Genomic DNA, 9,447 nt, shown 5'->3' with positions numbered 1-9,447 from the left:
TCAATGGATACGAAATTTATATGCGTGCAAATTAGGTTATTTATTGCTTGTAATAGTTTGCTATGCGGATCTATATGCGTCAATGAAATATACTTATATCTCTCATATGGTCCGGTTTGTTGCGAATGAGTAATTTGACATGGTTGAATATTATCCCAGAACGGAAAATAAATTGTATCATGAAGTCATTCGAATATTAGGCATAGAAGGAAGTACGCAGAAGACAGTGAGAAGAAGATGATGAAAACTTTTCGGGCACATTCTGAGGTGAAGTACTATATATTAGTTTAACGAAGTCCGTAATGGAAGGAAACTTGGGAGTGTACAACTACAAAGAAATACCATGGCTAAATTACAAGAACCTTAAGTAGCTGAAGAAACTGCGAATGAATAGTAAGATATGTAAATATGTAATATTAAGATAAGTAAAATATGAAAGTAGGGAATAATTGAGCTTGGAGGACAGTTGCAGGTCAATCCTCAAGTTGATGTGGATTGTTACAGGAAAAAATATGTACTTACTCTATGGTCCTACAGTAGTTTGTTATTCATACTTAAATTAATTCACTTCTGAAGCTTATATTTATGAACTCTTTGGGATGATATATTGAATTTTTGCGTTTCGCATTACGTCAATTAAAGAAGGTAACTCTGATTTCATTTTTAGATGCCCCAGAAAAATGTATCCTTCCGTTTATAAAAACTATATAATGCTTTCAAATGTGTGTCGCCTTGCATTGAGTTTTTTTGATTATGTATTTCATTCTTCAAAACTGCTTGAGCCATGGCTGGTTACCTAACCTGCCTCCCTACTAACGTTTATTAGCCATAGGCATCCTTCTTAGTGATTTTTCTTAGTTGCTGGGCTCCTCTTAAGGCATAGGAATATTTATTTACCTATTATCTTGAGAAGAGTTATTTACATTTTTCTCTCACAGCGAAGGAATGATTATGTAGCTTCCATACAACCTTTTCTCAACCCTTCTGTTTAGGCTGAGTGTTTTAAATTACCCCTTGGTCAAATCAGCCGCGTATCCTGTGGGTCGCGTGCATATCCAGTCACCGCTAGTCCCAAGGAAGGATTGGGTGAAGGGTATAGTCGCTCAACAGGAATCGTTTGCATCCCTTCTCCCTCGGATCTCCCGCACCTATAAAAGCCGATCATTCCTCCGGATCTACATCGTGATTGGCGTTTATACGCGAACACATCTCTATTTTGCATTAATTTGCATATTTTCTTCGGGAGTTTCTTTTCTCGGAATTTATTTTCTTGCACGGGACTGAGAAATGTGACTTACACGGAATTAACGGGAGTCGAACTTGGCAATTGAAAGAAAGCCCGCTCGAAGAAAGGAGATTTTGTTTGACTAGTTTCACCATTCAGATTCCCGCCATGTTTACTTTCGCATGCGAAAACAACTATCCGGAAACCCTCCATAATTTACTCCGTTTTTAGACCGTCTGTTTACGCATTAAATGTATGATAAATATTTGTTATTTATGCTATTTGGTCTTTGTCGCTGAAAAATTGCGCGACGGCTGAAATGAATACCGGGCGATTTTTTTCAGGGATGAAACGAAAGCATAACTATTCTCCAAAAAATATAGAACATTCTGTGACCAGAGAAGACAATGTTTTAGTTGCAATTGGGTATGATCATTAATTCAAATACTATTGCGATGGCAATAGAGATTCAAGGAAATCACAAGGACATATGGTGAGGATGTGGTAGTCCTGGTATGGTGGGCTATTTTGTGTGATTAACAGTTCGAGTTAGCGTATCATCGAGGAGAGTGCGTTTTACTCGTCGTCTTCGTAGATTTGGTGCCACGAGAGCGATACAATGGCTAAGTTATCGTCGTGACAAGAGTCCCTCATGAGTATGTCCTGCTCATCCCTTCCTTCCACATATTATCCACGTATTCTCCAAGGCGCAGCACCTCAATTTAAAGCATTGCTTCAAGGTTACATGAGTGTTTGCAGTCCGGAGGTAATATTTAAGCCCCGCGGTGAAATTTCCATTGCCTTGAGCCTTAGTCTTTTTCAACTCCAATTTAACAAGCGCAAAGGGATGAGTCTCTCCCGGCTGCTCCTGATCGGGTGGTGTAAAATATATATTGAGTCGTGGAAGGATGTGGTTATTTTTTTTCTGTGCCTCCCCTGCGGCTAGGGTCATGTCGTGCCTGGTCGATTGTCGGTTTAATTTCTAAGGAAAAAAAATCAGAACAGACGCGAAAAAAAATCAGGACTCGAACCCAGTGAAGTTAAGATTACACGAAAGGCGACGACACCGACGACCAGTCTAACCGGGCCGGCTTCGAGGCTCTGCGCGCTCACGATCGGGATGTGGTGTTATCGATAGACGCACCATTGGGCTGCATGCCAACGTGTAACACTGCCTCCCGCTCAGTGTAATTAAAATGAATCTTAAAAAGGGTCGGCGTCTTTGTGCTCTTCTTGAAGACAGTCGGGAGGATGGGTATTCCCGGAGGCGAGGAGAGGCGGATTATCAAGCAAGCTGTGCGTATTTAATGCTTCCTCACGCCGCATGTGACTCTATTCTTACTTGCATCCTTGCGGACTTGTAGTTTAAGGAGGCGGAATCCATTGGTTCAACAAGAAGTATGTTGCGTTTTTACTACCGACAATCTTAAATGATGCGCCTTTTAGGATTAAAAAAAATTCAGGAGCGAATCAGTAGGGATCAAACAAACCAATATCAGTATCTTCGGGTGAATCCAATACGAAAAATATCAATTTTGCTGCCCACCGAATTCTCTCTAAGGTTGATTATTTATTCCTTTATTTGAACATGATCATTTAAAATAGACAATGCCCTGTTTTTTGTATCTAATGAACTTCGGTGATGCTAAGTCGGTTATGTTATATATTTTTCATCTTTTATGTTATACCTACTGCCTTTTGCTCTCTAGTAAAAATGTATAATATATTCTCCAATGCAATCAGTTGTCAATAATTAATTTTAAATTAAATTTATTTTAAAGTTATGTTAACTCCTAACGAATTTTTCATTGTTTCAATGTCCGTTGCCTTCAGAGTTCATTAGTATCTCTCAATGGTTTTCAGCTGTTCATCATTCTCCCACAAGCACAAGATGACTGAATGTTAGCTGATGCTTCTGGTGAAAAAAAATAACTCATCGAGATTATATTCAGCATTTTTTTCTCTAAAATATATTGCTTATCAAGCAAGCGCAGGAGTTTTTACATGGTTGAAACTAAATGCGACATGATTTAATTCAGCACAGCGGCAGCTTGTCACCAGAAAGAATCCACGGGATTCCCACCTCGACATTTGTAGCAGAAGCCCTCTTTTAAAATCTAAAATCTTCTCTAAAAACGAAAATTGCCTTGTTCTTTCACGAAAATAGCCTTTAAACCTTTGATAATGCTTGTGAAATGAATTATAATAATGAATCGAAACATATAATCTATTTTTAAATCGAACAATCAAAGAGCTGGGTGTAATATGTCACACTTTAATTATCTTTTAGTTTTATAGGTAAAAATAAATACCGTAATATGGAGCGTGATGCTATATGGATGTGATATCTGTTCTTTGAGAATGGGGGATGGGCGTAGATTGGAGGTTTTGTGGTGTGGGTATGGTGAAGAACGGAAAAAATAAGTTGGATGGTAACAAAGACAAATCCCTAGATGAGCGAGGGGAGGAAGTAACTTTGAGATATCTGAAAAAGTCAGAGGGAGTGAATGGAGGAAATATTGAGATGTAGTATGTTTTTGAGAGCTGTGATTGAAGGGAGAAGGTTGGATGATCGGGGTAAAGGAAGGAAGAGAGTGGGATGTTCATACTGTATTAAGCCAGGCATAATGTACGAAGAAAAAAAGAAATAAATAGGAAGTTTCCAAAGCACTTAGAAATAAATAATCGATAGGAACTGCCCAAAAGCTACCTTCAGAATAAATATAATACCTTGAATGATTGAGGTAGAGGCGTACAAATGAGCTGGCTTTGTGCTCATCTCTATGTTGCAATATAATGATTTTTAAAGTGGACTACTTCAATTCGGGACGCACATATGCCAGAGAGAAGTAAAAACAGCAACAATTAAGCGGAAATCATGATTGGGAGGTAATTTGATTTTGAGATGCGAAGATGTTGTAGAGCCAGTTGTCTTTCGTATAGTGTAATTGGGAGGGAAGGATTTTACAGGCATGGAGGCTGATGCAATGCTTCATATATAATACCTTGATCAAAAATTTCCCGGAATTTATTCAGAAAATTAAAAATACAAGTTTATTCATCTAAATCTATATTGTCCCCTTCAAAGTAATCCCCATCGACTGCAACACACTTATGCCAGCGCTTGATCCAATCCTCGAAACATTTTTTATATTCGGTTTTCGGTATGTCCATCAGTGCTTCCTGCGATTTTTCCATTACTTCCTCTCGGCTGCTAAAACGCGTTCCCCGTAATGGTTTTTTAACTCGATTGAACAGAAAGAAGTCACAGGGAGCCAAATCAGGTGAATTCGGTGGCTGTTGGATGGTATTTGTTGCATTTTTCGTCAAAAAATTACGAATAATGATAGCACTGTGCGACGGTGCGTTATCATGGTGCAAAATCCACGAGTTTTCTGCCCACATTTCTGGTCTCTTTCGGCGAATTGCTTCACGCAAACGTCTCATAACGCCCAAATAATACTCTTTGTTTACTGTCTGGCCTTCTGGCAAAAATTCATGATGCACTACACCGGCGTAATCCATGAAAACCGTCAGCATTGCCTTCTTTTTTGACTGAAAACGACGTGGTTTTTTTGGTCTCGGCTCATTTGGTGAACGCCATTCACTTGCCTGATGTCTGGATTGCGTGTCGTACTCATAAACCCACGTCTCGTCTCCAGTAATGATCCTTTTGATGAATGTGGGATCGGATTCAGCCTCACAAATCATGTCTTTTGCGACGTCAACACGGTCTCTTTTTTGCATGAAATTGAGGTCTTTTGGAAACAACTTTGCTGCTACACGACGGAAACCCAAATCATTAACCACAATGTCTTGGGCGGATCCATAGGCAATGTTCAAGTCCTCCGCTATTTCTCTGATGGTTAATTAGCGGTTATTGACCAACATTTCTTTTACTTTATCAATTTTTTCACCGACTTTCGATGTCGATGGTCTGCCACTGCGTTCATCATCTTCGATTGACTCACGACCACTTCTGAACCGCTCGTGCCACTGGTAAACGACCGTTTTTTTTAGAGAATCGTTGCCGAAACACTTTTCCAACATTTCCAACGTCCGTGCGCCACTAAATCCGTTTTTTACGCAAAATTTAATACAAGTTCGTTGTTGCAAATTTAAATCCATTTCTGCAATTGTAAAAAATCGCCAACACACACAGAGATAGATGTACTCTTGGCTACGTAACTTTTGCAAATGTCAAGTTATGACACTAAGATTTAAAGGGAATATCAACAACAGATGTACAAATTTAACAAAAAAAACAGAACTCAAATCGGAACGATGGGAGCGCCACACGGTGGTTATTCCGGGAACTTTTTGATCAAGGTAGTATGGCTTGAGATGATAAATATCGGCAGTTAAGAAATGTAATCCCAAAGGAATAAATCTATTGCAGTGCTGGACAGTAATTACTGTTATAAGTTCGCTCTAGAGAAGGATATGAATGAAATTCCAAATTGTTCTTTGAATACCAAACCATTCTTTTAGGGATCAACCCTCAAAGTCTTGCTTTAGCGCTAGAATTCTTCGTTGGAAAGCGGTTACATTTTCTATCTGCCGACCGCATTAGACTAGTGAGTTACATCCTCATCTCTTAACCCGCAGGTCGTGGGTTCCAGTTCCACCTCGGGTGAATTTTTATAATATATTTTTAAGGTCATTTGTGTGTAGGAAGCTGAGTGGAATGGCTTATTAAGGCTCAGTGCTTGTCGACTGACCCAAATACTATGTATTCGAATGTATCCTACCGCGGTTGATATTGTCGTAGCATTAGGTGAAATGTGCTACTTAGAATTTAAAACACCAAATGAACTGAAATCATAGATAACTTAAACTTCGAGAGCATATGTGCTGACTGGAACGTATAAAGGGCTTCCATGGTGCATTTGACATATTTATATGCATTCATTTCACTGTCTACATTGGTTTTATCTCGATGTTACTTATTGTGAATGAATAATATATGATCACAAAAAAACAGAAAGTAATATTTTTTTTTCATCAGGTTAGCTAGCGTTTAACTTTGTTCTATAATCCATCCATATCTGGGATTTTTCATATTCGAAGATTACTCGGTTTTACAGCCATGTGTCATAATTTCTAAATAGCACATTTGGATTATATTACTTAAAAAGCACTCCTCAAATGGAAAATTGGTCTTCCAAATCCCAACTTTCGCGATCTTTTTTTGATTTAGTTTGAAATAACTACCTTTCGAGTATTATTATGGAATTTAAGCCTGTATAATTATACAAATCTTTCCCAATGACTCGCTTCGATTTCCAATGGTCTTTTTGTTCGTTGAGTTAATATATTTCCTCATGTCATGATATATTTTAGCAACCGGGTGCTGATTTTTAAGAAAATGGAAAGAGTCATCGAAACACTAAGGACCTTAAAGCGAGAAAGGAAAGACGTGGCGGTGTAAGGGCTCACTCGGGAAGAACAGCATGCAGTAGGTGATTTCCACATTTTTCGGGCTGCGTCCGCGTATGTCGTTTAAATGTACAACAGTTTCGCCAGCTATCCTGCTGGCGTCCTCAGGTCAAGGATGTTGTACATTTAAACGACATACGCGGACGCAGCCCGAAAAATGTGGAAATCACCTACTCATCGCCGCGGAAACCTTCGAACGAACAGCATGCAGTATATTCGTTAATTATGGCTGTCAGTTCTCCTCTTTCACTGGCATCAAAACCATTGTACTTTTCCCGCTGAATTTTGTCTTAAACCATCGGCCACGGCTTCAACATTTATTCATCGTCCTCGAGGTGCGTTTTAAAAAGAAGTATGAGGCTAGCCGTTAAATAAATCTAGAAAAAACAATGGGTTAAGAAAAAACATGGGTTTCTTAAATAAGATCAGGAAACGGTGGGTCGTGGGGAGTGCTATGGAGATTGCCTAAGATGGACGGAGGGTAACACAGGAGGAGATCGCAGAGGTTTGTGCAAAAGAGCTAATGTCACTAGCTATTGGTGAATGAAATAACGATAAATTTCCCTGAAAAAAAAAACAATGATCACTATTCCAGTATCATACTATAATTGCAGAAATATTTTGAATCAATACCGTCTTCCGGTTAAAGCATCTTAATGACATCGCGAAATATATCGTGCCAAAAAGTCTAGAGAAAAAGATACGGGCATGGGTATTAAATTAAAGTGATATATGAATACGGAAAAAAGGTATTTGCACACATTACACCTATTGAGTGTAAAAATAAATACGCAGATGTGGATGATGTGGAACTTGACAATAAAAAATGAAAATAAAGAATAGGAGGCCTCAGTAAAACCTCCAGAGCAAAGGGAAAACTTGTGAAAAACCTGTAAAGCCCTCATTGATCTTCATAATACCTTGCGAGTCGCAGCGGCGTGTGGCAGGAGGTGTCAAGACGCCAGCGGTGATGAAAAAGGGGATGAAGGAGAGATTTGTTTGAATACGTATTGTGATCGCTAGTCGTGTGAATGAGGTACGAGTACATGCAGATTTCGTTCCGGAGGGATAGCAAACGAAAGAAATTATTATAAATTTGGTTTTATCCACATTCTTGAATTGAATTAAGGAGAAATTACAGTCTAATATAAAGGAAGTTTTAAGTAACCCTTTTTGTTCCCATGAAAGGAGGCTAATTAACTTTTACAAGTTGTTGTTTGTAGGTGTACGCTTGTATACACGTGTTGTTTCATTACAGAAAGGGTGTTCTTAAATAAAAAAAAATGTTGCTTGGGTGACATGAAGTTTCACTACCTTGAATATCAAGTGATTCCAAAAATACACTTAATTTTATTATTGGTAGTACACCGATTACGGTAGCTTTTGGATGGGCACAGACAGCTCATCGCTACATTTCTCAGCTTCTCCTAAGAAGACACAGGCTGCACCCCGCACGTTATTAAATTATTCTTCAATTTTGACTTGTCTATCTCCAGTCGTTTTGTCCAAGACGACTCCACTTTTCCTCATACAACTTATCTAACAGCATCCCCTCTATCACAGTCTTCAGCATCTCGTTCCCAATCAAAACGCTCTAAATCCATCTTTCCTACAATCCTAGGATTTCTATCAGCAACCATCTCTCCTACCCCACTAAACCTAGTACTTCTTCGTTGGTTTTACATTGCATCCTTTCCATTCTTCTCCACACCCACATCTCACAAGCCTGAGATCTACGCATATCATTTTGCTTCAACGAAAATGTGTCCCCATCGCACGAGGCATATTCGAAAAGTAATGTCCGTTCGGTCGTAAAAAATATATTCGTAAGAGAAAGTTATTGTTGACGGTTTTGGTTTCCAACAAACCTACCTCACTTTTCTACATAATTGTCGTAAACTACTAAGCACTTTTTGTAGCGCTGTACCAACTTCTTTGATCGAGGCATAGAGGTTCGCCGACTGAGTATCGAACCAGTTGACCACGGCGATCTTGAATTCCTCGTCGTCTACAAATCTTTGTCCACTAAGACACTATTTCAAGGGAAAGAAGAGGATATAGTTACTAGGTGCCAGGTCATAATCTTTGTCTTGTTGATAGCGGTCCAAAAACACTCGTCCACTCAACATTCTTCTTTCCTCTTTGCTGTGTTGGTCGGTAAGTGTCGACACCATTGTCTAACCTTTCCTTCACTCATTACTGTAGATCCATTAGCTAAACATACCCTGCCTCTTGCATCCAAACATTGAATCACAGCACGCACTTCGAAACAGGCGACGATTTTCACGGGCACTGTTATCTGCATTCACCAACAGTCAAACGACTACTCGATCAAACAATAACTTCATTGGCATTGGGAACAATAGATGGACGGCGCTGAATGCGTACAACTTTATTCTGACCCGAAATATTTAAATACAAGAAAACGGACCTTCCTTTTCGAATATCCTCGTATAATACTACGTCTCATATCAAGTTTTAACAAGCCTATTCTTAATATTCTAACTCACTGTCCCTGTCATCAATTACTTCCTCCTTGTGAAAGCTTCAAATACTTTATACAATTCTTTTTTTGATTTCCCTATTGCCTCGCCAATTTTGGTCCAAAGCAGAGAGAGGTAAACTGCGCCATCTGCTCTAGTTTAAAACTCAAATTCCTCATAATCTTTGTTTTTTGCATCAATTATCTCCCCCATATCTCTCACACTGATTTAATAATGTACTCAGCAGTGTTTTTAACCCCTGAGCATAATCATCCACAAAGCATGATCATCTGAAAACCT

The sequence above is a fragment of the Hetaerina americana genome, unplaced genomic scaffold (assembly GCF_022747635.1).
Source record: "Hetaerina americana unplaced genomic scaffold, ioHetAmer1.1.p SCAF_57, whole genome shotgun sequence".
Classification (NCBI taxonomy): domain Eukaryota; kingdom Metazoa; phylum Arthropoda; class Insecta; order Odonata; family Calopterygidae; genus Hetaerina; species Hetaerina americana.
This window is presented reverse-complemented; position numbering follows the sequence as displayed.